Here is a 25,896-nt window from a genome sequence, read left to right on the forward strand (position 1 = left end):
TGTCAACTGGTGCCCTAGGCAAAAGGCCTTCATAGCTCCCCCCTCCCACAACAATTGGTCCCCCCATCCTGGTCTACCTACACCATTCAGATTACTTTTTTCTTCCTTTTATCACAGTTTGTCTTACACTTCAGTATTTTCTGTATTCATTCAACATATTTTAAAGAAACTATTTCTTTACTACAAAAATAAACAAATATATACTGAAAAAGCACCCCTACTAGAGCGGTACCCTAGGCAGCCACCTAGTTGGCCTATGCCTAAGGCTGGCTATGTAAGTATACCAACTTAGGAAACACTATTAGCAGCCTTTTCCATCCTGGAAATTTTAGAAATGCACATTAATACAAAGATCCAAGAAATTATTCACTGCAAAATAAGTCATCCCTTTTTCAATGTTCATTTCTTTTGCAATGTAATAAAAATAACTCCTTCTTTCCAGAGATCATAAAAGAAATCAGTGCATGTGGCACTTAATGTCTATTTCACATCTACTGTACATTCAGCTTTAAACAGGTGCCAGTGTGTTCAGCAACAATGATTCATAATATGTACTTATCATTGTCTGGAGTGTAAATGGAAAGGCCTGCTGCATTCAGACAGACACCAAGAAAGTCAGGAGTCTTCAATACTCAAGCATCTATCTGGCAATAATGCTGAGAGGGTTAAGACAATGAGCTACTTGCAGTCATGGGTTCAATTCCCTCAGTCATTACCTCCATGCTATGTGACTTTGACAGTCACTTAACCAGATAATGCTCTTGTGGAACTCCACTTGGTTCACTGATTATCATTTGGTAGATGTTACAGCTGGACAATGACAACCAGCTGTAACTTTGACTGGAGATGAATTTTGTTTTCTTCAGGGAGGCAATCATCTTCCTGAAATTTACAAACTTATCTATATGATCACAAAACAGTGGAAACTTAGGTAAAATTAAAAAAATGTGAATTACAGCTGGCACTGTAACAGAAATTACTCAAACAATAATTTCATATAACAAACACTACTCATTAAGAAACAACTCATCCTGTTATAAGTAACATATTTTAACACTGTCCTGCCAGCACTCTCTGTACTTATTCTGAGATCAGACTACACTAGACAGTAATATAAAATGGCCTATCTGTACTCAGGGTACTCATTCTGATCTTAGACAACATTGGACAGAAATATAAGATACCCTATCTGTATTCTCTGTACTTATTTTCAGGTCAAACACTGGATAATAGTGCAGGATGTCCCGTATGCAATAACTATACCTTTTCTGAGGTCCAGTAACTCAGGATAGTGGTACAGAATGTCAACCAAGACTATATATTTAATAGCTATTCAAATTTACTTGTAATAATACTACCACCATTTTAAGTATTCTCTGAGGTCAAGCTATTCATTCCAGAAATCATTTTGTTCTGTTATCTTGCTTATCCCACATAAAGATAGAATTGTTAACTATCTAGTTACCCAGATTTGCAATCAAATTTGATTCAGTTATAATCAAAGATTTAACTGCAAATTATTTTTTTTGGGGGGGCTTAGATTTATATATATATACACACACAATGACAAAAAAAACAGCAATGCAAAGAAAAATTAGAGGATTAATAGTGTTTATTGTTATACAGTAGAAATATAAGGACAGCAACAATCTCTTAACAGAGAATAGTTTCACAAATTAATAGAAAGGATTTAATTTAGAAGCGAGGTACATGACACATTGGGGATACACACAAAAACATTGCTGGTGGCAGGTTATCCAATGTTATGGGTACATTAAGGAATTTCAGCCTGCAAGAACTGAAGAGCAAAAGGAATCACAGAAACAATGTTATACTCCATCTGTCCAGCTGTAAGGGACAATTTCACTTAATATAGTCCTCTAATGAAGTTTTGCAGGAATGTTTACTGGAAATGGACCTGCCATGGAATGTGAACTTACCCCTTTGTTGCCAAAGCACACTGTAAATTCTGAACTGCAGTGTTTGTTTCTTGATGTGAGAGTGACAAACAAGATAAACCATGGATGCCCTTCATTCCTTGGGAGAGGCATTCTAATTAATGGTGTAGGATAAGGAGGTGCAGATAGGACTGGAGAAATGATTGTGAGGAAAACAAGTTGACTGCTTTTATTGTTAGCAGCAGATCTAGATACTCTGCTGAATGCTTGCTTGAAATTATACAGTAATGTAGGAGATACATTATACAGTAATGTAGGAGAGAACATTAGGACATAGGCAGGGTATATTAAGAACATGAGTGATGGCAGTCTCTGTGAGGAATGTATTACCCTGTATAATTTATTTTATTTATTTATTTTACATTTGTTGACCGGGATAGTCTGACTGGATGCATGTCCATTTTCAGCGGAGGCCCGGGGAGAAAAGCTCCAAGGGTAAGCAGATACAGCATTACATAAAACCAGCATTACATATTACAGACAGACTATTTACTGAGATTACATAAGAAAGCAAGTTATCCCGTGGTGGTGGTGCTGTGGTAGCATTGTCTCCTCACAGTAAGAGGCTGTCCGGTTCGATTCTCAGCTAGAGCGTCTTCTGCGTGGAGACATGCGTGAATGGGTGTACTTTTGTTGAAGGTTGTGCGTCAGACCTGGCAAGCCAGTACGTAAAAATCAACTGCCAATCATTAGCGGATCGGAGTTCCGCTGTGGCGACCCCTAACCGGGAAAAGCCGAAAGACATAAACAAACAAACATAAGTAAGCAAGTTAAACAACTTCCACAGGTTAAGAGTTAATCCCGAGTGTAAGTCAGGATTAAATTAAATTACACAGTAAATTGGTTAACGGATTTTTACACATTCTAGAGAGTTAGCCAGGCTTGACACATTGACATAGTGAGTCTAGTTTTAAATTGACCTAAGGTGGAAAGTAAAGTAATATCAGCTGGAAGAGAGTTCCAGGATCTACTTACAGAGTTTGCAAAGAGAGAGTCACCGGCTGTGTTATTAATTTCCTAGTCTGAATTCGTAATTTGTTAGAGGATCGAACGGTCTAGGATTGTCATAGGGGGTGATAATATTTTTAAGTGCAGGAGTATTGTCTGGATTATAGAGGATTTTATAGGCCATAATCAGTTGGTTATACTGGATTAGGCTGGGTAGTTCAAGCCACCCAAGTTGATTTAGATTGATGCAATGATGTGTCCTAAAAGGCAGTCCTGTGGCAAACCTGGCAATGTGGTTGTAGCAAATTGAGAGTTTGTTAAGGACAGTCTTGTTTAAATTCGAGAGTAGAAGGGATGCATACAGAAGGGTTGAAAGAAGGTGAGAGCGAGTTATGGCAATTTTAGCTGGAGGGGTTAGGAAGGCTTTTATTCTGTAAATTGACCCTAGTTTTTTATTGATGGTTTTGATAGTTTAGTTTGGTTAACATGTAGGCCAAATTTTAGATTATTATCTATGATGACACCTAATTGTTTTGTAGAGGGGTCAGGGGAGATTATTGTGCCATCATTTGAATTTATGGTAAAGGTGAAAGTGGTAGACCTACGTGTTGGTGAAAATAACAGCATTTTAGTTTTTTTGGGATTTAGGATCAGACAACTTTCAGAAAGCCAGTTTTCTATTGTATTAAAGGTGGTCTGGGTAGCTGACCATAACTCTATTAGAGATGTGGCTGAGCAAATCAGAGTAGAGTCATCAGCATATTGGATACAGCTGACTTTTGGGATGACAGTATAAAGGTTGTTAATGAAGATGGAGAACAGCAAGGGCCCTAGTATAGAGCCTTGTGGTACTCCAAGGGTGTTAGGTAGAAGATTAGAGAGTTTGTTCTGCCAGAGGACAGCCTGCTGTCGACCATTCAGGTAGGATTGAAACCATTGAAGGCTCTAGTATCTAGACAGAATGTTTGCAGGGTGTGGATTAAAAGTTGGTGATCAACCATATCGAATGCCTTGGAAAGATCCAAGAAGAGGGCTGAGGATATATAATTATTGTTGCGATTATGGTTTATGGTGTTGGTAAAGGCTAGGAAGGCTGAAGTAGTGCTTTGATTATTAATTAGAGTTATTAATCTGAGGTGTTTGTATTACATCTATGGTAACATTCGACTCAGATTTATAGAGTACAGCTACCCCACCCCCATTCCTCAAAGCATGATCCAGCCTGTGTATGTTGTACCCAGGTGGTAACACTTCATTGTCTGTAGTGTTAGGTTTTAACCAGGTTTCAGATAATCAGAGAATCTCAGAGGAGTGGACATCCAGAAGTGCATGCAATTCATGTACCTTGTTATTAATGCTTCTAATATTGAGATGACAGGCTAGGAGAGAGTTAGTTGGCCTATTAATTGTAGGTTTGTAGCTTAGATTGCAAGTAGAAAGGGTATGTGTATTTGAAGTGGGTGGTCCAGGGTTGGGGTGAATATCACCACCAAGTTTTAGGTTAAGTCTATACTTGGTGATGAACTTCAGGAATTTGTTTATTAGTTTGTAGTAGTGTTTGGATCCAGAGCTAATGTGCCTGGGGTTGAGATGTTGATAGACTTAACCAGATGTTGGATAGGACCTGGTACTGTACTTGAAGGTGGGAGGATTTACAGCTGGGGTGATAGTATGGCCTTTTGGGACCTGAAATCCTGCAAGAAACTGGTTTTCATATAAGGTAAGGAGATATGGTGCGAACAAGAGGGGTAGTAAAGAGGAGTATATCATTATCTGTGATTCAGCTAGTGAGTTAAGGAACTGTTTTACCTGGTGATGCAACACTAGAAGATAGAGTGGTGAGGTAAAGATACTGGAAGGGGGATGGGAGAATGCCAGATGAAAGCTAATAGGTGCTATTAAAATGTAGGTAGAAGAATGGGGGTGGGAGGAATTATCCCAGATGAAAGCAGATAGGACCTAGAAGTGGGGGAGTGGCTATAGTACTATAAATTTAGAGGTAATGGGGGTGGGAGGGAATTGGGGGCAGGGAGAGGAGCAAAGAGAGCCTGAGCGTAGCGAGGGTGAAAGTAGCGGGGCTGTTGCAGTTTACAAGGTTTTCTAAGGTGTCCTAAAGCTATAAGGTATGTATTATAGTTCTTAATGTAAGAGTCAGTTCACTTAAGTTACAGGGGAAGGAGGCAAACACTCAAGTAGAAAAAAGAGCTCTATGGCTGACCAAAATGGTGACCTGCTTAATTACACAGCACTGTAAGTGAAAGCTTAACAAATGCTTTTTGTGTGCAACCTACTCTGCTTAAATGCTGAGAGAAACTGATTTTGTTATGGTGACCTATTGTAGTCCTGTAGACTCCATTTTGTAGGCAACTGTAGAGTTCAACTAGGAAAAGAGAAAAGCAGAGATTCTCGGGTAAGCATGAAGGAAACAACAGGCAGTTATTTTATAATAACACATTCAGAAATGTTTGAGGGTGGGGGGGGGGGTAAAGTAGCACACTTCAGAATGAACTAAGATTTATAGCTAAGAAACCTAAGCAAGAGAGCAATGTAGTAAATAAACACTTGCCAGATTTTAAAGATATATCAGAAAAACTAAATAGTGTGTCCAGTTTCACACTAGCTTTAGTCAGAGCTCTGTACGCCTTTGCTGAATTTTACTTGATTATGTATAAAGACACAACAGTTTTGAAGATACTTCTTTATTTGAGGTTTCAGCAAGTTGTTTCATTAATGGAATATTTGTACTGGTTACAACACTGTTTTAATGGCTAATAAACTGTGGCTGTACTTGACAGGACTGGGAAATGGTCTCTGGGAGAAACATATGGTTTTGGTTTTAGAAACTCCTAGATGATAACCCTTATAATTTAGTCAGATTGTGAGGTATTAAAACACACACTTACTATATTAGAGCTAACATATTCTGGTGTATTTTCAGACAGAGTAACTGGGGAGGTATTCACAGACTATATTACTTTGTCATTCTCAATGTGATTATTCATGTCATTTACATATACGATGAACAGAAATGGGTCAAGTGCAGAACCTTCAGAAACATCAGTTTTACACAGTAAAGCAGGAAGAGACTCCACTACTCCATTTTACTGCTACGTTGCATTATTCTGATAATCCATGAGTTACTTCATTTTGTTTAATGTGATGGCTGGATTGTCTAACACCACTAAAATCTTTTCAGTGACAAACAGCATCAAAGCTGTTAGACAGATCTACAAGGATAGTACAAACACATTTTTCACTGTTAAGCTCTCTGTGGATGTATTTAAAAACATGGAAGAGAGCAGTTTGAGTTCCACGATCTGGCTGAAATCCATGCTGAGTGCTTTTTACTTTGTTACTTTAAACAGGTGCTCCAAATGCTGCTTGCATATACTTTTTTCCAAAATTGTAGAAACATAAGGAAGCTGTGCAATACAGTCACAATCACTAACTGATCTTGAGGATCCACTGTTTTAAAGGGGAGAAATAAGAAAATGCTATAGCAGCTTGGAACTTTTCGTTCCCTGACTGACCTATTCATGACTACAGTGAGTGAGTAAGCTGCAGATAAGTTACAATCCTTATGAAACCATGTGGGAGACTGTGTAGAGCTGGGAAGACAGGTGTAGCTTAGATCACTAGTTTGTGGACAGTACCAGTATGACCAGTTTGAAGTATAAATCTGCAGTGAGAGCATAAGAAAGTACTGATGGTACTGGAAGAGGAGATACTGAATGCAAGTTGTGAGTAGACTTAAAAGAGACAAACAAAGCAATGAGTAATGGTGCAAAGAATTATGGGAAAGGGGTAGGTGGGATTATGACCAGGGTACAAGAACTGATTAATGTTCTTTACAACTTTTTGTGGTTCAGTGCATGGTGTCATTGCAGGGAAAGGCAGTAAGATTGCTTACTGGAAAAAATGGCTTTTTACTTCATTACATTCAGCCAGGAATTTGCACAAATCAGTATCCAGTCTGGTTTTATGATATGTTGCCCAGAAATTATATCTGTTGGCCATGAACTTTTCAATTTCAATAACAACAAAGACACAGCAATCAAAACTGAGGTACTGAAAGACCAATAACCAAAAAGTACCTCAAGTGATGAGCATCCAAGGTTAAAATGAAGAACCACTAAAAAGTCTCCATAAAACACATCTTTATTGAAAACAATGAGTTTAGCCCATTTTAACATTGGATGCTCAATGCTTCAGGTACTTTTTAATGTTATCCATGGGAAGGAAGGAAAACGACAGGTATACACTTTGCTGAGCAGACCAAACGCATTTAATATTTATTTTTACTTACTTCATACAGTTTAGTAGCTCCTTTTCATTGGAGTTTTGGGTATAAAATTTACATACACAGTTGCATAAACACAGAGTTAAGAAATGCAGTTGCATCATCAGAGTACAGTTAAGTACAGGAACTCAATCTGTGCTGCTTATTTCAAAGTTTAATTAAGTGACAGCATAGTTTTCACAGTTTATATATTCCAGGTATGAAAAGACTTCTGTAATTCATGTATTTTTATGGGGTAAAGACATGCCAAATGTAGGAAGGTGAACACTTATGGCATCAAACATACTGATACATTTTCTTTACATAGCTGACAAGAATCCAACTAATAATCCTGTATTTACTACATTCCTTATTATAATGAATTGCTAGCTAAATGAGCCAAGTGAAATCATGCAACATGAAAGAAGAAAGACTGGAGTCATCAGTGCTTAAACTGCAGGTGTATTAGGGACTTAGCATACATGTAAATTTTAAGTAGCTTCACTGCTGCAGTCCTCTCATTCAGGATACCCTGCATGCAGGTATCCCATGTCCAGTGCAGCTTTCAGAGGTGTACCCTACCCAAGGGCTTTGTCTGATGCCTTTCCACAAAGGCATAGATACATTGGGGGTATAAGGGTTGGATTGGCTGATGCCAACTTCACATCTTTCTTGACCCCAAAATAGACAGGTTAAAAGACCTCAGCATAAGAGCCCTAGTGGACCAAAAGATACAGTCCCAACTGTTGTTGTATCCAACTGTCTTCAGAATATTGTTCCTAGAGGATCAAAGTCATTGTTTGATGCAGAACAGGCTAAAGAGGAAATACAGAAGTTTGTCCAACAAAATCTGAGGCATCAAACAGAAGCTGACTCTACTTCTCTTTCTTCTGATAATAAAGTTCATAGAGACATAAAAAGGCACAGGGGTTGACTAGAAGAACTGGGAGTACGTTGGACTTGAACCAGAGTCTAAGGCTGAGAGATGGAGATGAACAGGAACAAGACCAGCAACACTGAAATTATTGAATAAATGTTAACATATAAAGCATCAATCATATTTGTGAAATCTGATTTTACAAGGAAAAAGGGGCCGAGAAGACTCAACATTTGTTGACTTTATTAAATTTGTATGGGGGGTGGGAACTGAACAGCATATGCTCCACTGAAGACCATTAATGTTTGAAGGGACACTTAAAAGGGGGAAAGGGAAAAAAAGAAAGTTATTGTAAAACAATTTTTGTTCTTAACACTATTTGTATAAAACATTTCATGATATAAATTCCATGTTAAATAGTACAGCATTTTCAGTTATATGTGAGAAACATACTAAAGGTAACACATATTTTTCTCTTTTTTTGAATTAAGAAACATAGTCATTACCACGTTACCATGTAAAAAGAGAAAAAAAGGCTGGATAAAAGAATGTTAAAGTTAATATTCTGTAATTTTGGGTTGGTGGGATGTGGAATGAGGTGTAAAAGTGCACAGATTAGAACATATGTATAATTGAGATTTTTTTTTTTGCATAGCTGAATGGATTAATGCCCTTGACTTAATCTAATGACAGGTTTGTTGTGTGTCTGCTATAAAAATAAGAGAACACTGTGTTCAGTGTGAGTTGAGAAGTTTGCAGCTGGGGGCAGCTGTGCATTCTGTTCTTCTGTTGGCATGGAGACAAGCTGTCTACAGGTCCAGGAAATAAATCTTGAGAGCTCTGGACACAGTTTCTTGACAGAAACATAACATTAAAAGATACAATGGCAAGCAGCTTAGTAAAAAAAAAAATTGAAATTATTGGAAGTAAATAAGAGATAGCAGCTTTTCCGGTACTTAAATACTTCAATGCATTTACTAGAACAGTGTATAACTTATTTTATTAAAAGATAGCTAGTGCTCTTTTTGTTTAGCCTAAAAGTTAGTTTTTTGAAAGCATACAAGCTCTTTTCACATCTGGGAGGGGAATAAAGTTAAGACGAGAACAAATAGCAATTAATGAAAGTTGGACCACAGGCTGTAAAACTCGATTTAGCAAGGATAATCTTAACTTTACGTTGGTTAATGCCTATGGGTGCAGTTGTCAATTTGGGACAATTGTGCCTATTAGTAGGGTTAAACTTCATTATTTGAAAATATACATAGTTTTGTGTGTTTGTTTTAAGTTAATAGGTTATGGGGATTTCCTGGGGGGGGGGGGGTTTAGAGTTTTCATTAAAACAAAAAGTATTGTAAAATGTGACGTAGGTTCAAATAAACATGACAAAAATAACTGTATAAATGATCAACCTGCCAAACATTAATAGGGTGCATGCAACACAAAAGCTGGAAACAGGCACTTAAAAAGCTGTCATATATAATAGGTGGGAATAATAACTTCTTATCATAGTGACTATACTATTCATATTATTTTGTAATGTGAATGGCCTCACCGGTATAAACAAAAAGGTGAAAGTATTGAATTATAATAAGAAATGCAGAGTGTCAATAGCAATGCTATAGTAGACTCATTTGAAAAGAACTGAGCATGTAATTTTGATAAAGAAAAGATTTCACAATGGATATTCAACAGAATATCAGGGACAAAGGAAAATGCAAGTAATTATACAAATTGCTAGAGGACATTCAATAGTGACTGAAGAGGAAAAAATGGTGGCAGATTTGTGGTAGTATGGGGCTACTGCCAAGGAAGGAGTATTACACTTTTGTGTATTTATATTCCTCCTAAAACTGCTATTATGTAGCTTAAGAATTTTTTGAGAGAAATAATCATCTTTCAGCCAGAAGTATTACTTATAGGTGGAGACTGGGACTTGATTTGCAACAGTGAAGATGTTATCTGGAGGACCTATAAGGGAAAATATAAAAAAGAGGACAGATTTTTGAAGATATTTATGAAAATATTTGGTATGGAAGATGTGAATTCAGTAGTAGGAATTTTGAGAGACTATACATATTATTCCCAAAGGTACATTAATCGGACTGTACCAGACAAAAATTATGTTTCACATGCATTTAATTGAAAGCTTTGACACACATACAATAACTATTTCAGAACATGCACCAACAACAACTAACATAAAATGTAGAGTAATGAAATAAAAATGAGCCACTGGTGCTACCCCAGCTATCTCTTAAAAAGAGAGGAATTTAAGGAATGGGTGGTGGAAATTATTTGAGTTATTAGGGAAGACAGAAATTATAGCTAGTGAGTAGGATAAAATGAAAATGGAGCTTAAAAATAGGGTAGAAATAAAAAAACAGATATGGTTAAGAAGTAACAAGAATTGTTTAGAGGGGTCAACAAAGGTTAAAGTACTACAGAATAAGAAGAATCTCACAGAACAAGAAGAAGTACAAATACAGAGTACTAAAGAGAAAATAAGGGATTGTCTGGATAATATGCATGACTTTAGAAAAATGCTATTAAGCAACTGTTTTTGATGATAACTCCAGAGAACAAAAGCTTTTAGCACAACAACTTAAGCAACAGAAAGCAGAAAAGGGTTGTAGCCAAACTTAGGGAGCCTATAACAAGAAATCCTACATTAGCGATATTTCAGAAATTTTATGAAAATGTGTATAAAGTAGAGAAATGAGAAAGCCAAGAAAGAGATGTATGTATGCCAAGGTTAGAGGCAGATGAGGTTCAACAATTAGCAGTTAAGATAGGAGAAGATGAGATAAAAATGGTGAAGCAAAAATCGATATGATGGAAAATCTCCAGAAATTGATGCTACTCTTGTCTAAGTTTGGAAGCTAGGAGGGAAGAAAGTGATAAAGATCTGAAAAGTTTTGTTTAACAGTATTTTAAAAGGAGGGGAAGTAGTGACATCCTGGGAGAAATATGTGGTGGCTGCAATTCCTAAAGACAGCAAAGGCCCATGGACTAGTTTCATATAGGCCCATTTCAATTTTAAACCATGATTACAAAGGGTTTATGTCTATAACAGCTGAGAAAATGGCAAAGCTGTTGCTAAAATTAATAGATATGGACCAATGTGGTTTTGTGGAGCAGATGTGAATATTTGACAACATTAAAAGAACAATGATGATCCAGAGGGAAGCACAATGTAAGAAAATACTGCGGTTGTTGATGGGTCTTGATGTATATAACGTTTTTGACAGAGTAAGCTGGGATTTATAAGTAGGGCAATAGTAGCATCTGCATTCCCTGACACAATAACAAGGTCAACTGGGAAGATATATGAGGGATCAGAGGCAAAAATTAAAGTGGGAGGGTTTCTCTCTGATAAGTTGTGTCTGAGCAGAAGAACCAGGCGCTGGTATCCTCTTTCTTCCACTATTGGCAAAGAAAATAAAGGACTCAGACAATTCAAGGGTATAACTGTATTTTAATAAAGAAAAGTTTTTATTTGAAGACAACATTATTTTGTACCTTAAAAACAGAAAAGGTCATCTCAAAACATTTTGAGACAGTTTCATACATTTTCAGGATATAAAATGAATGAAGATAAAACAAAGGCAATAGTTGTAAACTATGTCGCCACACATGTATTGCTTTAACAATACCCATATTTACTGGGACAAGATAAAATGAAGTATTTAAGAGTATGGGTTAAAATGGATAGTGTTATGGCAGCTAAGGATATGTGGAAATACACTAAACAAAAGATACTATAAAAACTGATAAAATGGAAGCTTTTGGTTTTGGATATGGATAGCAGGACAGAAGCATTGAATTTTTTTTAGCCCCTTTAGTTTTATATATACAAGTCAGGCATATTTTTATCAGCCAGAGGAGAAGTTGTAGACAATAATTAATAATGAGCTGAACTATTTTATCTAGGAGGGGAAACAGGCAAGGGTCATGTGGGATAGGGTTATCCTTCCAACAGAACAAGATGGTTTAAGATTACTTGATTTGAAGGAATATTTTAAAGTTACACAGTTAAGGCTCATACACATAACACAAACAGAAAGCTATACTTTAAAGGGAAAGGGATGATGATGAAGCAGGGGGAAAATTCAAGAAAAAAGGAGGAAGTGGATTTTGGATGCAGATCCTTAAGCACAACAACAGCCATATAGACTAATCTGAATGGAGAGATGACAAGTCAGCAAGCAAAGGAGAGCAGTATTGCTGAAACTGAATTCATCCTCAAATCTTGGTGAGTACCTTCATGAGGTGGACCCTGTTTTTCAAAAAAATCTCACCAAGACGACACTGACACTGATATATAGACTATACTTTATACAGCATATATCATGGACAGAAGCAGGTCAAAATTAAAAAGATAGCTGGATGCACAAGACCCAAGATAAAAACGTGCCCAATCCTTGGTAGGTGCACTGGTGCCAGGAGTGGAAAAATGGCAATGTAGAATCCTTAAAATATGGAAACATTCCTACAATGGGGCTAGGTCAGTGTAGAAGGAAGTAGCAGTGCACAAAAATCACAAAACTTGATAGTCCAAAGAAGTCATAAAGGTGATAGAGTGGACTACTGAGGATAGCTAAGAAAATAATGTATTTTTACTATTATGCAAAAAGCACAGAATTGCCAGATATAAGATATACAAAAAGGTTAAGAGAGAAATTAGAGGAAAGAAAAATAATTCCACAAGAAAAACTGTCAGAAGCCTCAAATAAAAATGTGTTCATTAATACAGCAGAATTGTGAAAGACATTATATAGACCAAGAAACTTTGATCATTTTGGAAAAAGAAGCATCTGAGGAAGTGCAAAAATATAAACAACAAAACATAGGGATTTTTGAAAATTATAAAAAAGAAATATAGTCATGGAAAAGAAAGAAAGAGAGAGATGATATGGTGCAATATTTATGCAAAGTCGAAATCCAAATTAATCAATACAAAAAAAGGCAGCCCCAAAGATATTCAAAGAGAAATATAGGCAAAGGCATCCAGATATGGAAAATTTCACAGTAAAGAACATAATATCACAAAGAGGGAATGTAGAAAAGAAGATTAGTAAAACAGAAGTTAAAAAAATAGAAGTTGAAGTTATGGAGTGCCTGCGAAGTGAAGGGCTTGGTGTAGAAGATCTAACACAGGTTACATCACAGCAAGACGGAACGAGTCTCCAAAGTAAGGAGAAACAGGAAGATCAGGAGACATCTGAAGAAGAAATATGGACATGGGAAAGAAAAAGACATTTAATATGGTGTAATATTTATGCAAAGGAGAAAGCAAAACTAATAAATACAAAAGGAGCATCACCAAAGATATTTGAAGAGAAACACAGGCAAAAGAATCCAGACATGGAAAACTTTACAATACAAAAAATACAAAGACAAACAGGAAAAGTTGAAAAGAAGATTAGTACTGGAGAAGTTAAAAAAATAGAAAATTAGGTTATGGAGTACATGAAAAGTGAAGGATTCAGTGTAGAAAATCTAACTCACAAAGTACCACAGCAGGAAAGAGGAATAGTTATCCAAATTAAGGGGAAACCAGTGGAAAGGGAAGCAACCGGTCAGTTGCTATATGAAGATATTTTGGAGCCTTCCAAAGGAAACCAGTATAAACATTCACTTGAAGCTGGACAGCAAGGAAGGAACAGGAAACTGTGACAACTCTGCAACAGTCAATGTTGAGAAGTGATAGGTCAGTGGGTCCCCCATATGAGCGAACAACGGATAGTACAGGATGAAATTAAAGAGAATGTGCCACAGGAAGATGCTAAAGAACTTTCTACAGGATGCCCACAGAAAATAGAGAACAAAAAAATGTGCCCTCAGTTTAGAAGAAAATGAGCTAAGAGAAGAGCTGCTTCATTAATTAGAGACAGATAAACATATTAAGATCAATGAAAGAAATAGACTGCAGAACGTCAATAAAACCCAAAAAAGTCAGAAGTTTGATAAAACAAATCAACACAGTATTTAGGACTGTCCATAGAGATCCATGCGATATAACAGAAGTAAATGGGATATATTACTGTGCAACTAAATTAATAACAGATAAAATTCTACCACAAAAACACAGGGTAGTAAGAGAAAGGAAAGGGGGAAATCAAATGCCATCATGGAAGTATCGAATACAGAAAACTGTAAAGCAGTTAAGACAAGAAGTGTCCCTGTTAGAGGAGTATAGAAGAGGGAACAGATCAACAAAAATACTCAGAAACATATACGTGATAAAAGCAATGCACAATATTATACAGGATCAGGCTCTATCATGCACTATCACAAATAATAAACTGAAAGTATCAGTACAGGCAGAAAAACTTAGACGATAAATAGATAAATATAAAGGAAAAGTATAAAATAAGCAATTTATTGATGAACCAAAAAAGTTTTATGGAGAATTGGGAAACAAAATAAAAGGAATTGAAAGATCACCCAAAAAAGAAGAAATAGATATATTTTGGAGAAGTACTTATGAATATCCTGTGAAACATAAAGATGCTAAATGGATAGAAGACGTAAAAGAAAGTATAAGAAGTTCAAAGGTATATGATATGAAATGGCATGAAGTAACAGCCAAAGAGATTGAAAAGTACAGTTTTGTACCTACCATAAATGTAGATGTTCGAGTGCTAATACAGCTGCAGTCATAACAGATGGGGTTTTCCTGCCGTCAGACGGGTCCTTGGTCGACTGGATTCCAAAGTCTAGGTCCGGCGTCGGTTGTCGTCGCTTCCTCCGTGACGTCAGTGCGACAGGGGTATAAAAGATCCAGCCGACGCCATTTTCTTCAGTTTTTCTTGCCCCAGATGTCAGGTGCCCCCAGAAGGAAGGCAATACATAAAATTATGTAATAATGCAATGCAATATAATCAAAAAACAGTAGTTGCAAGCAAATACACCATAAAAGAATACCCCTAGAGGGGAAGGAGGGAGGGAAACCTGGACTGCAGCTGTATTAGCACTCGAACATCTACATTTATGGTAGGTACAAAACTGTACTATGTTCATCGTGCATACAGCTGCAGTCATAACAGATGGGTAGAATCCCAAAGCTTAAAAAGGGGTGGTAGGCACTAGTTGGAACTAGGAGGAGCCAGGATGCCCTGCAAGACTGCAGTGGCAAAGCCTGCTCTAGATTTGGAGTATACTGGTAGGTGATAGTGCTTGGAGAAGGTATGTACGGAACTCCAAGTGGCTGCTTCCAAAATATCTTTGGTAGGAACCCCCCTGAGGAAAGCTGCAGAGGTAGCTGTGGCCCTTGTGGAGTGAGATCTGATGCCTGCAGGTACAGATTTACCATGAAAAGAGTAACAAAAGCGTATGCAGTGGGCTATCCACTTTGAGATTGTCTGTTTGGAAATTGGCTTCCCTTGAGCTCCTGCAGCATAGGACACAAAGAGTTGCTCTGATTTTCTGAAAGGCTTTGTTCTGTCCAAATAATAATGCAGCTGTCTGTGAATGTCCAAGGAATGTAGCAGTCTTTCCCCTTTGTTTTGAGGATTAGGGTAGAAGGTAGGTAAGTGGATAGCCTGATTCAAGGCTACCCTGGATACTACCTTTGGCATAAAGAATGGATTGGTTCGTAAGGTAACTCTGTCCTGATGGAAAATGATGAAAGGCTGCACAGCCATGAGGGCTTCTAGTTCCAAAACCCTGCGAGCTGAAGTGATTCCCAGGAGATAGGCTGTTTTCCAAGACAAGTATTGTAGTTCTGTTGAAGCAGCTGGCTCAAAAGGAGGCAAGGTCAGTTTTTCTAGTATGAAATTGAGGTCCCAAGCAGGTACTGGTTGTTTCCTCTGGGGTTTTATATTCTTAGCCCCTCTGAGGAACTGTCTTAAGAGGGGGTGAGAGAATAAAGGAGGATCAGTGTTGTATTTTGCAGAAATGGCTGAGGCATGGATTTTGATGGAGGAGAATGAAAGTCCACTGCTTAGCATCTCAGCTAGGTACTGTAATATTTGGGGTAAATTTAGTATTCTTGGATTCTGACCGTTTTTCTCATTCCAGGCACAAAACCGTTTCTATTTTGCAGAGTAGGCTTTTCTTGTAGAAGGTCTTCTGGCCTCCAAAATGACATCCTGCACCTCCTTGGAGAGTAGGGCCTGTTGTGAATTTAAGGAATCTTCCATGCGGCTAGATTAAGTGTTTTCAGCTGACTGTGTAGAGTTTTGAAGTTGTGCTGTGTCAGTAGAAGAGGCATTAGAGGCAGGATCCATGGTGGGGAATGCATCAGGCTTTTCAGGAGTGGGTACCAGTGTTGTCTTGGCCAGTATGGAGCAATGAGAATCATCTTTGGTCTGTCTGCTCTGGTTTTTAATAGAACTTTGGGCAGCAGAGGGAGAGGTGGAAAGGCATAAACTGTCATTGTTGCCCAACTGAAGGAGAGTGCGTCCACCTTCCAGGCCTGTGGATGAAAGGTCCTTGAGCAGAATTTTGCCAAGTTGTGATTTCTGTGGGAGGCAAAGAGATCTATGTCTGGCCTTCCCCATGCTTGAGTTATCCTTGTGAAAACTTGAGGATGCAACTTCCATTCGTGTGGATCTGTCATATTTCTGCTTAGGTTGTCTGCCAGTGTGTTTTCCTTGCCTGGCAGGTACTGTGCTTGAAGCTCGATTTGTAATTCTAGAGCCATGTTCCAAAGAGACATGGCTTTCCTGCATAGAGGGTATGAATGGGTACCTCCCTGTTTGTTTATGTACCACATTACTGTGGTGTTATCCATCCTTATCAATAGCTGGCCTGGATGCAGTAGGTCCTTGAAAGCTATAATAGCATTTATTACTGCTAGCATTTCCTTCTGATTGATGTGTAGGTGCTTTTCTTTTTGGGACCATTTGCCCTGAATGCACCAATCTGTCATGTGCGCCCCCCAGGCGTAGTCCGAGGCATCTGTTGTGATGATTTGATTTGCTTGAGGTTTGCAGAATGGGAGACCTGTGTTTCTTTGGCATGCTTGAGCCCACCACAGAAATTCCTTCTGAAAACATGGAATTAGTGGTATTATTGTTTCCAAACTGTGGCTGTGTTGAGACCATAGGCTTTTTAGGTACCATTGAAGTTTCCTCATATGCAGCTTTGCACATGGGATTAGTAGGATGCAAGATGCCATGAATCCCAGAGCCTGCAGGATTTTCCTTGCAGTCAGCCTGGTGAAAGTTGCCAGTTTTCTGAAGTATTGAGATAGTTGCCCTTGTTTCTCTGGTGTGAGGTAGGCCATCTGGGTGTTTGTATCCACGCTGGCACCCAGGAAAATTATTGTTTGAGAGTTTATTAGCCTTGATTTCTTTTTGTTGACTGTGTATCCCAGAGAATTCAACAACATTATTACAAACGCCAGATGTTTCATAAGTATGTGCTTGCTGTCCACTTGGATCAGGCAGTCATCCAGATAAGGGTATATTTGTATCCTTTGAAGTCTGCAGTAGGCGATTACTGATGCCAGGCATTTCGTGAACACTCTGGACACAGTAGATAAGCCAAAGGGCAATGCAGAGAATTGATAATGGGTTGAACTTGCAAGAAATCTGAGGTATCTTCTGCAATCTTGGCTGATTGGGACATGCAGGTATGCCTCCTTGAGGTCCAATGTTACCAGCCAAGACTCCTTGCCCAGCATGGGAAGAAGCTGCTGTAATGTGAGCATCTTGAATTTTTGGTACGAGTAAAAAAGTGTTTAGGATGGATAGGTCCAAATAGGTCTCCAATCTTTTCCCTTCCTTGGTACCAGGAATAGTCTGGAATAAAAACTTTGACCCTGTTCTTGTACAAGTACCTCTTGAATAGCTTTCATGTCCATGAGATCTGAAATTTGTTTCTGTGCCTCTGCCCTTTGATTGTGTGGCAGGTTTGGCATGCATCTCATTTTTGGAAGGGTGTGAAAGTGAAATCTGTAGCCTCTGTCTATAATGTCCAGGATCCATTTGTCTTTTGTGACAATATGCCAATTTTTCGAAAATAATGCCAGTTTTCTGCCTAAAGGTGCTGCCATTTGAGCCTTGCTTGGCATGCAAAGGGGAAAGTCATTGGGTCTGCTTTCTGAATGGCTGTGAACTATCCTCACCACCTCTTTGTGTGGGTGCTTGCCATTGTCTGCCTCTAAATGATCTTTGAGATTGCCCTCTGCCCCTCGGGTGCCTGTATCTACCTCTTTGGGGTCTGTCCGTGGCTGGAAAGGACCAATTTTTAGAAGGCCAGTTTCTACTGAAATGTGGAGGTTGTACCTGTAGGAAATATTTTACTGTTTGCATTGATTTTGCCTTCTCCTCCATTTTCTTTAATACCTCCTCAGCTTTAACACCAAACAATACATCTTTTTGCAGAGGGGCATCTAGCAATTTAGCTTTGACATGATCTGGTAAGGTTTGCTCTTTGAGCCAGACATGCCTACGTATGACTGATCCTGTAACAGCAGCTCTACATGAGGCCTCTAAAGCATCAAAACCACATTGCAAGGTATGTTTACCCACTTGTTCTGCACTATGTATCAAATCCTGCAACTCCTTCAAGTCTGGTTGTTCAAGTTGTGACATTTTGTTTCTCAACTGTGATAACAGAAATTGTTGGTACTTTAACATATGGAACTGACAGTTTAATGCCCTCATGGTTAAGGTGGCCGAGGTGTAAACCTTTTTCCCCCACCTTTCTAAAGGTCTGGAATCTCTCTCTGAAGGTAATGGATTTTTAGCAGTGGAAGCCTTAATTCCCTTGGGACCCTGTGATATAGTTTCTGGGTCAGCCGCATGGCTTTTGTATAGGAATTGGTGTGAGTCAGGAACCCAGTAATACCTGTCAGGCTTGACTGGAGCTGGAGATAAAGAATCTGGGTTAAGGCAGGCCTCTGAATACACGTCATCTAGAATGTCTAAGACAGGAGGTATAGTCAGAGGCCTGTGCTGAGGGAGCAAGAGGAAATCTCTAAGCCTTTTCTTGGAGTCTGAGTACTCTTGGCCTTCCCAGTGGAAGTGTTCCCTCAAGGTATGTAAGGTTTCCCCAAAAGAGTAATCCTCAGGGGGGGAGACAGAGGGAATGGACTCCACTGCATCAGAATCTTCAAAAGGGGAGTAAGAATGTTCCTGGTCTTCAGAATGTTCTGAAATAATGGAGGCCTGGTCCGAGGAGGGGGATTCTTCCTCCACTCTGGGTCTTTTGTCCGGGGGGGTTGAGAACCCCTAATAAGATCCTCAGCCATTTTGAGCATCTGCTTTTTAGGCATGGGGCCTTGAGAAGGGCCCTGTGGAGCTTGTTTTTTAGAATGCATGGCTGATTTAGACTTAGTGAAAGCCTTGATGGAAAAAGAGGAGGAAGGCCTGTAGACACCTTGAAAGGTGGCAGGTCTATCTAAACTCTGAGTTTCACCGCCAATAGTGGCTTCGGTATCTGTAGTCGGGGTGTGGGCGGAAGAGCCTGCGACCTCGGGCACAGAAGACACCGCCAATGAAGTGTCATCGGTAGTCAGGGGCTGCATAGATGCCTCACTGAGAACCGGAGCACCTGTAGTCGGTTTTGGCGTGGTGTCGGTAGAAGTTGCGGGCCTCGTATGTCGGTCCTTATCTTTGCGCCTTTTACTTATCACTCGAGTCGGAATATCCGGCGACATAAAGTAATTAAACTCTTTGCCAAAATAGTGTTGTGCGAACTCCGCCCGATGCTTAATAGTGTGTCTGTTGAATGTAGCACAAAAACAACAGGCCGAGACGTCGTGGTCTGGGCCTAGGCAAGGAATGCAGAGGGAATGAAAATCCTTATGCGGTATTTGCTTCCCACAAGAAATGCAATTATTAACTTTGTCTGACATCTGTCTGAGGCAAGAAAAGTTTCCCCAACGGGGTACTTAGCTTTCAAGAAGACTTCGGTTGAAAAATATTCGTAATCTCAGGAGCTGGCCGACCAGCACTTGCGAACTGCTTCTGCTTTGGGCACCGCACGGCAAGAAAGACTGAAGAAAATGGCGTCAGCTGGATCTTTTATACCCCTGTCGCACTGACGTCAGGGAGGAAGCGACGACAATCAACGCCGGACCTAGACTTTGGAATTCGGCCGACCGAGGACCCGCCTGATGGCAGGAAAGCCCCATCTGTTATGACTGCAGCTGTATGCACGATGAACATCAATGTTAAGAAAAGCCTCTAACTGGAAAACCATAGGCCCAAACGCAGTACCTAACTTCTGGTTAAAAGTATTAACATCTTTGCAAGAAGATTTAGCCATGAGTAAGAACAATTTATATGCACACCCTGAAGAGACACCAGCCTGGCTAACAACAGGGAAAAAAATGCTCCTACTTAAGTGTGAACCTGCAAACTACCCTCAAAATTGCAGAACAATAACATGCCTTCCAACTACATATAAACTAGACACCAGAATTGATGCCGACAGAGTTTACAGTCATTGAGAAGAAAACTCAATCATGGCAATAAAATAAAAGGGCAATAAAAGAAAGTCATATGGAACAAAAGATCATCTGTTGCTAAATAAAGGGGTCTATATTAGAAAACGGAACATTTGAAATGTCGAGTGTTCTAATATCGACCAGTTTTCAGCAAACGCTGAAAATATCAAAGAAACAGAAAACCAAATTTTTTCCTAGGGAAAGAATTCGGTTGTCCATTTCTGTTGCTTAGGTATTTTCAGCGCTCTAGTGAAAAGTTATGGGCCGGGTTCAGGTAAGTGTGCGATTGTGTGGTCGTGTGGATTAGGGCAGGTTAGGTGAGTTAGGGTTAGGGTGTGGGTCAGGTAAGTATGCGACTGTGTGGACGTGAGGGTTAGGGCAGGGTAGGTGAGTTAGGGTTAGGGTTAGGGTGCAGGTGAGGTGACTGTGCGATAGTGATGGACCTCAGGGTTAGGGTTTGGGTTAAGGTAAGTGGATAGTTAGTGGTGTATGTATAGTTTAGTGTAGAGTTAGGTGTAAGAGTTTAGGTGTATGTGTGTGGATTGCTGTTTGTTTGGTGGCTTGTGTTGTGTGTATGTGTTTTGGAACAGCAATTTTTTTCCCTAGGAAAAAATTCACTGTTCTGAATGTTTGATGTTTTGTATTTTCGATTGCTAGGGTTCGATATTAGAGCACTCGACATTTTGAATGTTCGGTGTTCTAATATAGACCCTAAATAAAGTCATAATGGAGAATTGTAAAAAGGGGAAAGATCTAAATATGGTATTGACTGACTACAAAAATGCATTCTATAGTATCCCACATTAATGGATAAAAGAGTGCTTAAAAATGTATAAGATACGTCCTAAACTGATCAGCTACATTACAGTGACCATGAAACAGTTTCAGACTGCATTGCAATTAAGCCATGATAAAGGAAAATTATTATTCTGGGGATAAAAATCCAAAGGGGGATATTCCAGGGTGACTCCCTGTCACCTTTGCTATTCTGCATTGTCCTTAACCCATTAAGCTGTCTACTTAACAGATTAGGCCATGGCTACAATTTGGCTCCTAGAAAACAACAAAGTACAAAGACTTCTCATCTTCTCTTTGTCGATGACTTAAAACTGTATAGCTCATCAGATGAGGAACTGAAAGCATGACTGCAAGTAGTCCAAACTTTTTCAGATGACATAAGAATGTCATTTGGTCTTGCTAAGTGTGCAAAAGCAACCTTTAAAGCAAGAAAACTGCAGTACCAGGAAAACATCAGTTTGGGACAAGAATGTGATATAAAAGAGGGAGTGTATAAATATTTGGGAATTGATGAAGGATCAAAATTAAAACATGAACAAAGACTTAAATTAATCCTAAAAACAGCATTGACATCTAGGAACAAAATTCAAGCTATAAACCAATTGACTTTTCCTGTCCTAACTTACAGTTTTGGAGTGACTGGCCCCAAAACATGTTGGATAGATTAGATAGGAAACAAAGAAGGATGCTTCATACTCGCCAAATGATTTATAAAAAAAAATCACTGCATGCCAAGATTACATATTCCCCATTCCCCAGGAAGTATGAGCCTCCTTGAAATTGATTACATGTATAGATCTGCAATCTTGGGACTGCATACACACCTGCTGACCTCACAGGATGCAAACATAGTGAAAGTTTTGAAAATCAAGGAGAATAAATCTAAGATGACTTCCCAGCTTAGTCTAGCAGAAGCATATCCACATCAAGCAGGAATGGAAATCAAACCAGAAGTAGATAAAAATCAGGTAGGAACTGAATGTGCCAAAAATCAATAGAAAGAATATAAGGTGAAGGATCAGATGAGAACACAAGAAATGTGGAAAATGTACGAATATAGTTGTAAGTATAGAAAACATCTGGAAGAACCTCATGTTGACCGGGATCAAACCCAGGAATAATTAAGGACAGGTGAATTCAAACCAAAAGTTGAAAGATTAATACTGTTGGCCCATGATGCTGGGTTACATACATGTTGGTTTACAAAGTCCATTGAACATGTGGGAAAAACAGACAAATGTAGGTTTTGTAAAACAGAATTGCTGGTTATGACATACTAATGGTAGAGGGACTGTATACTGAAAGGCATAATAATGTGACAAAAGTGTTGCTCTGGGGATTGTGTAAACATTATGGCACTGAAGTAGCTGAAAAACACTGGAAACATGAGCCACACAGCATCATAGAAAATGATGAAGTCTACATCACATGGGATCACCCATTACCAATAGTTGAAAAGACAGATGTGAAAAAAACAGATATAGTGAGCCATGAAAAGAAGACAAAAGTAGCACTGATGATTGAAATCTTACACCCAGTGACTATAGTGTCTTGTGTACAAAGAGACACAGTCAAAATATCAGGATTTGCAAGCAGAAACGAGAGCAATGTGGAAGAAAGACACCCAGACAGTTCCAATAGTAGTATGAGCAATAGAGCTTATAAAAAAGAATCGACAATCATATTTAGATATGTTACCAATACATGTAACTATCCGTGGTAGTGCAGTGGTAGCGTTGTTGCCTCACAGCAAGAGGTTCTCCCATTCGATTCCCAGCTAGTGTGCGGGGAGTGCCTTCTGTGTGGAGTCTGCATGTCCTCCCCGCGGGTCGACTGGCATTCCGAAAGACATGCGTGCATGGTCGTGCCTTCATTGAAGGTTGGGCATCGAGCTGGCTACTTGGTACCATGAAAATCTACTGCCAATCATTAGCAGACCGGAGTTCCGCTGTGGCAACCCCTAACCGGGGAAAGCCGAAAGACAACCACCACCAATACATGTAACTCCATTCGAATTGCAGGAGGAGTCATTATGGGCACATTATGGGTGCTGTGAAGTGCACTTCTGGCTGAAAGCAAAGACTGACACAATAGTAATTTCATGAACTTTAATTGTACTTTGACTTAGGAATGGAGTCCATTCCTATCACGGTTATAGAAACCCAAAAGACTTGAGGAAATTAAGAGAGGGCAAAACTATTAAATTAATAAAGAAGCAGAAAGTATTCTGAAAACTAAACCCACACGAGAATGGAAAAAGGAGATTTTGCCAGTAGGGTTGATTGCAATTAGGGGCACGGAGAATAGACAAGAGGGGGCTGGAATTTACTGGAGGAAACTGGCAAAAGAACCAAAGTGTTGGGAGTAAATAACTGGAGTGGGAAAGATAAAAGAATGGGAAGAGGCCAAGAAGACATTTGGACTATAGGATAAATACTGCCTGGATATCAGAGTAAAGTCAAAGAGAAAAGGATAGGCAAATCTTAACTGAAAGATCTGCTCTGGTAGAGTCTTTATTGATTCTGGAACAGAAGTTGCTGTTAAAAGGGAGAATTAATAGGGTGTATAAAATATTGCATGGTAACTATAGCAATGACTCATAGGAGGTTAGAAAAGATTGTGAATAGAGACCGAATAAGCAACTCAAAAGTTGACAATTGTATGGCTCCCAAATGTGCAGCAACATCTAGAAAATTTAGGATTTCTGTGTGGAAATGTTTGCATTGGTATTTTGATACCCCAAAAAGACTGAGGTAAATAGCAAATGCTGGAGGTGTGATAGGGAAGACAGAGGTACACTTGGGAATATAATTAGTGGCATACATCAAAAATTCTCTACAAACTACTCTTGTCAGAAATATTGGGTAAGCAAATGGGTGCAACTATGAAAATCATTTTTGAGCTACGATGCAGAATCTAACTTGCCTAGACATAGAAAAGCCTTGCTAGGTTTAATTCAGGTGGCTGACAAAAAACAAAAAAAAATGGAATCCAAATCCTAAACTAATTGTATTTGAAATACTGAATACTGAAACAGAGATATAAGAATCGGAAGTGGGATCTTTAGAAAATGATGGGAGAAAATCACATAGAAAAAATGAGATTGTGGGAACGATACATGCAGAATAATGTTTTGGTGCAGGAGTGAGGCTTAAGGAAAGGCTGGAATTGATCAATTTATGTAATGTTTGACTGATGATAATTATACAAACTATATGTGATGTATAATAGCAATTTGGATATGTTAATATGATTTGTTTTCTTTTATATAAAAAAATGTATGCTTGCCTATGTCTCAACTGATAATTCAATAAAGGTGTTAAAAAACACAGAATTTCTTTTAAGTAAATATATTCCTTCACTTCTGCAGATGCATTTTTTCATAACTGGCAAATGCTTCTACAGTTCTGACAATGTGTAGTACCTGGATGGACAATTATGAAAGAAAAGCATAAAAGCGATCTAGTGTCATAGAACTGCATATTCCAAGTTATATGTGGTCTATACCCACTGAGGTGTATATTCTACCTGACTTCTCTAGGAACTGTACCATGTGATATGCAAATCACTGAAGCAAAGTACTGTTAAAACTATATACCCCACAGATGGATTATACATTTTAACATTTACACAAGTGTTTTCTGAATTCACATCTCATAGAATACGTACTATGATGTTAATGACTATAGATATTGATTGTATTTATCCAAGGAAACAACCCTCTATCCATCTTAAAGTGATTATAACCTATTCAGTTATTCATATTTGTGTCTTGTTAAGTGACATCTGTAGTCTAGGGAATAACCATATCCGCTGTCAACCATGTAAGAAGTGTACAGTACAACCATTTAATTTTTTTTAGTGTGGCAGACAGCAGAGGGCATTAAGGTTATGAGGTGTTAATGAAACACTTTCTGTAGTGCAAGGTTTGATCACCACAGCTTTCATTTGCCTACTAAGTTACTTAACCAAGCAGTGCTCTAGGGAGAATTAGATAATTGTGCTAGGCTACTCAAAGACCTCCTTGACCGCCTGTCTAGTATCTAACAATGTATATGTCTAACCATCTTTATAAGTCCTCCCTAATGACTTCATGCCACATTTATGCAGACATTTGACAATTTCCTTATTCAAGTCTTGTGAGCAATATCTTGTACATCTGTGCAATTACAAAAATACAATTATTGTGACATCTTCCACAGACAATTTTACATCTGAAATTGCATCAAGACCAGAGGTTACTAAACTATGCAATAAACCTTTAGTGAAACTGGGAGGTGGAGCTGCACATTTTACACAGAAGTGCTACCTGGAATATTTATTTATTAGCAAACACGTGAAGATGCTGCAGATGTACACAAGACAATGCAGATCAATATGTACATGAAATAATGCAAATGTTCTGCATCCATCAGACTTGGATTATAAATGTTCTGCATCCATCAGACTTGGATTATAAATGTTCTGCGTCCGTCAGACTTGGATTATCAGACTCCCCATTTAAATACTGTCCAAATCTGAGTAACTCATTTGTTGAAATAAGTGCTTTAATGTAAATTATACAGTGTAGTTCTGGTGTCTTACAGGTTATACCTTGTTAATAAACAACACCTTAGAAACAAAATTTAAAGGA

General features: G+C 38.6%; 2 protein-coding genes across 2 annotated transcripts in view; both read right to left on the reverse strand.

Annotated features, from left to right (window-relative positions):
• LOC122814368 (zinc finger protein 729-like) overlaps window positions 1-25,896 on the reverse strand; it is a 600,102-nt gene that overhangs the window by 258,301 nt on the left and 315,905 nt on the right. The window lies entirely within an intron of this gene.
• LOC122813849 (zinc finger protein 676-like) overlaps window positions 1-25,896 on the reverse strand; it is a 126,867-nt gene that overhangs the window by 15,902 nt on the left and 85,069 nt on the right. The gene's annotated exons all lie outside the window — the stretch shown is intronic.

Source organism: Protopterus annectens, chromosome 10.part0 (genome assembly GCF_019279795.1).
Source record: "Protopterus annectens isolate FY-2018-M chromosome 10.part0, PAN1.0, whole genome shotgun sequence".
NCBI lineage: Eukaryota > Metazoa > Chordata > Ceratodontiformes > Protopteridae > Protopterus > Protopterus annectens.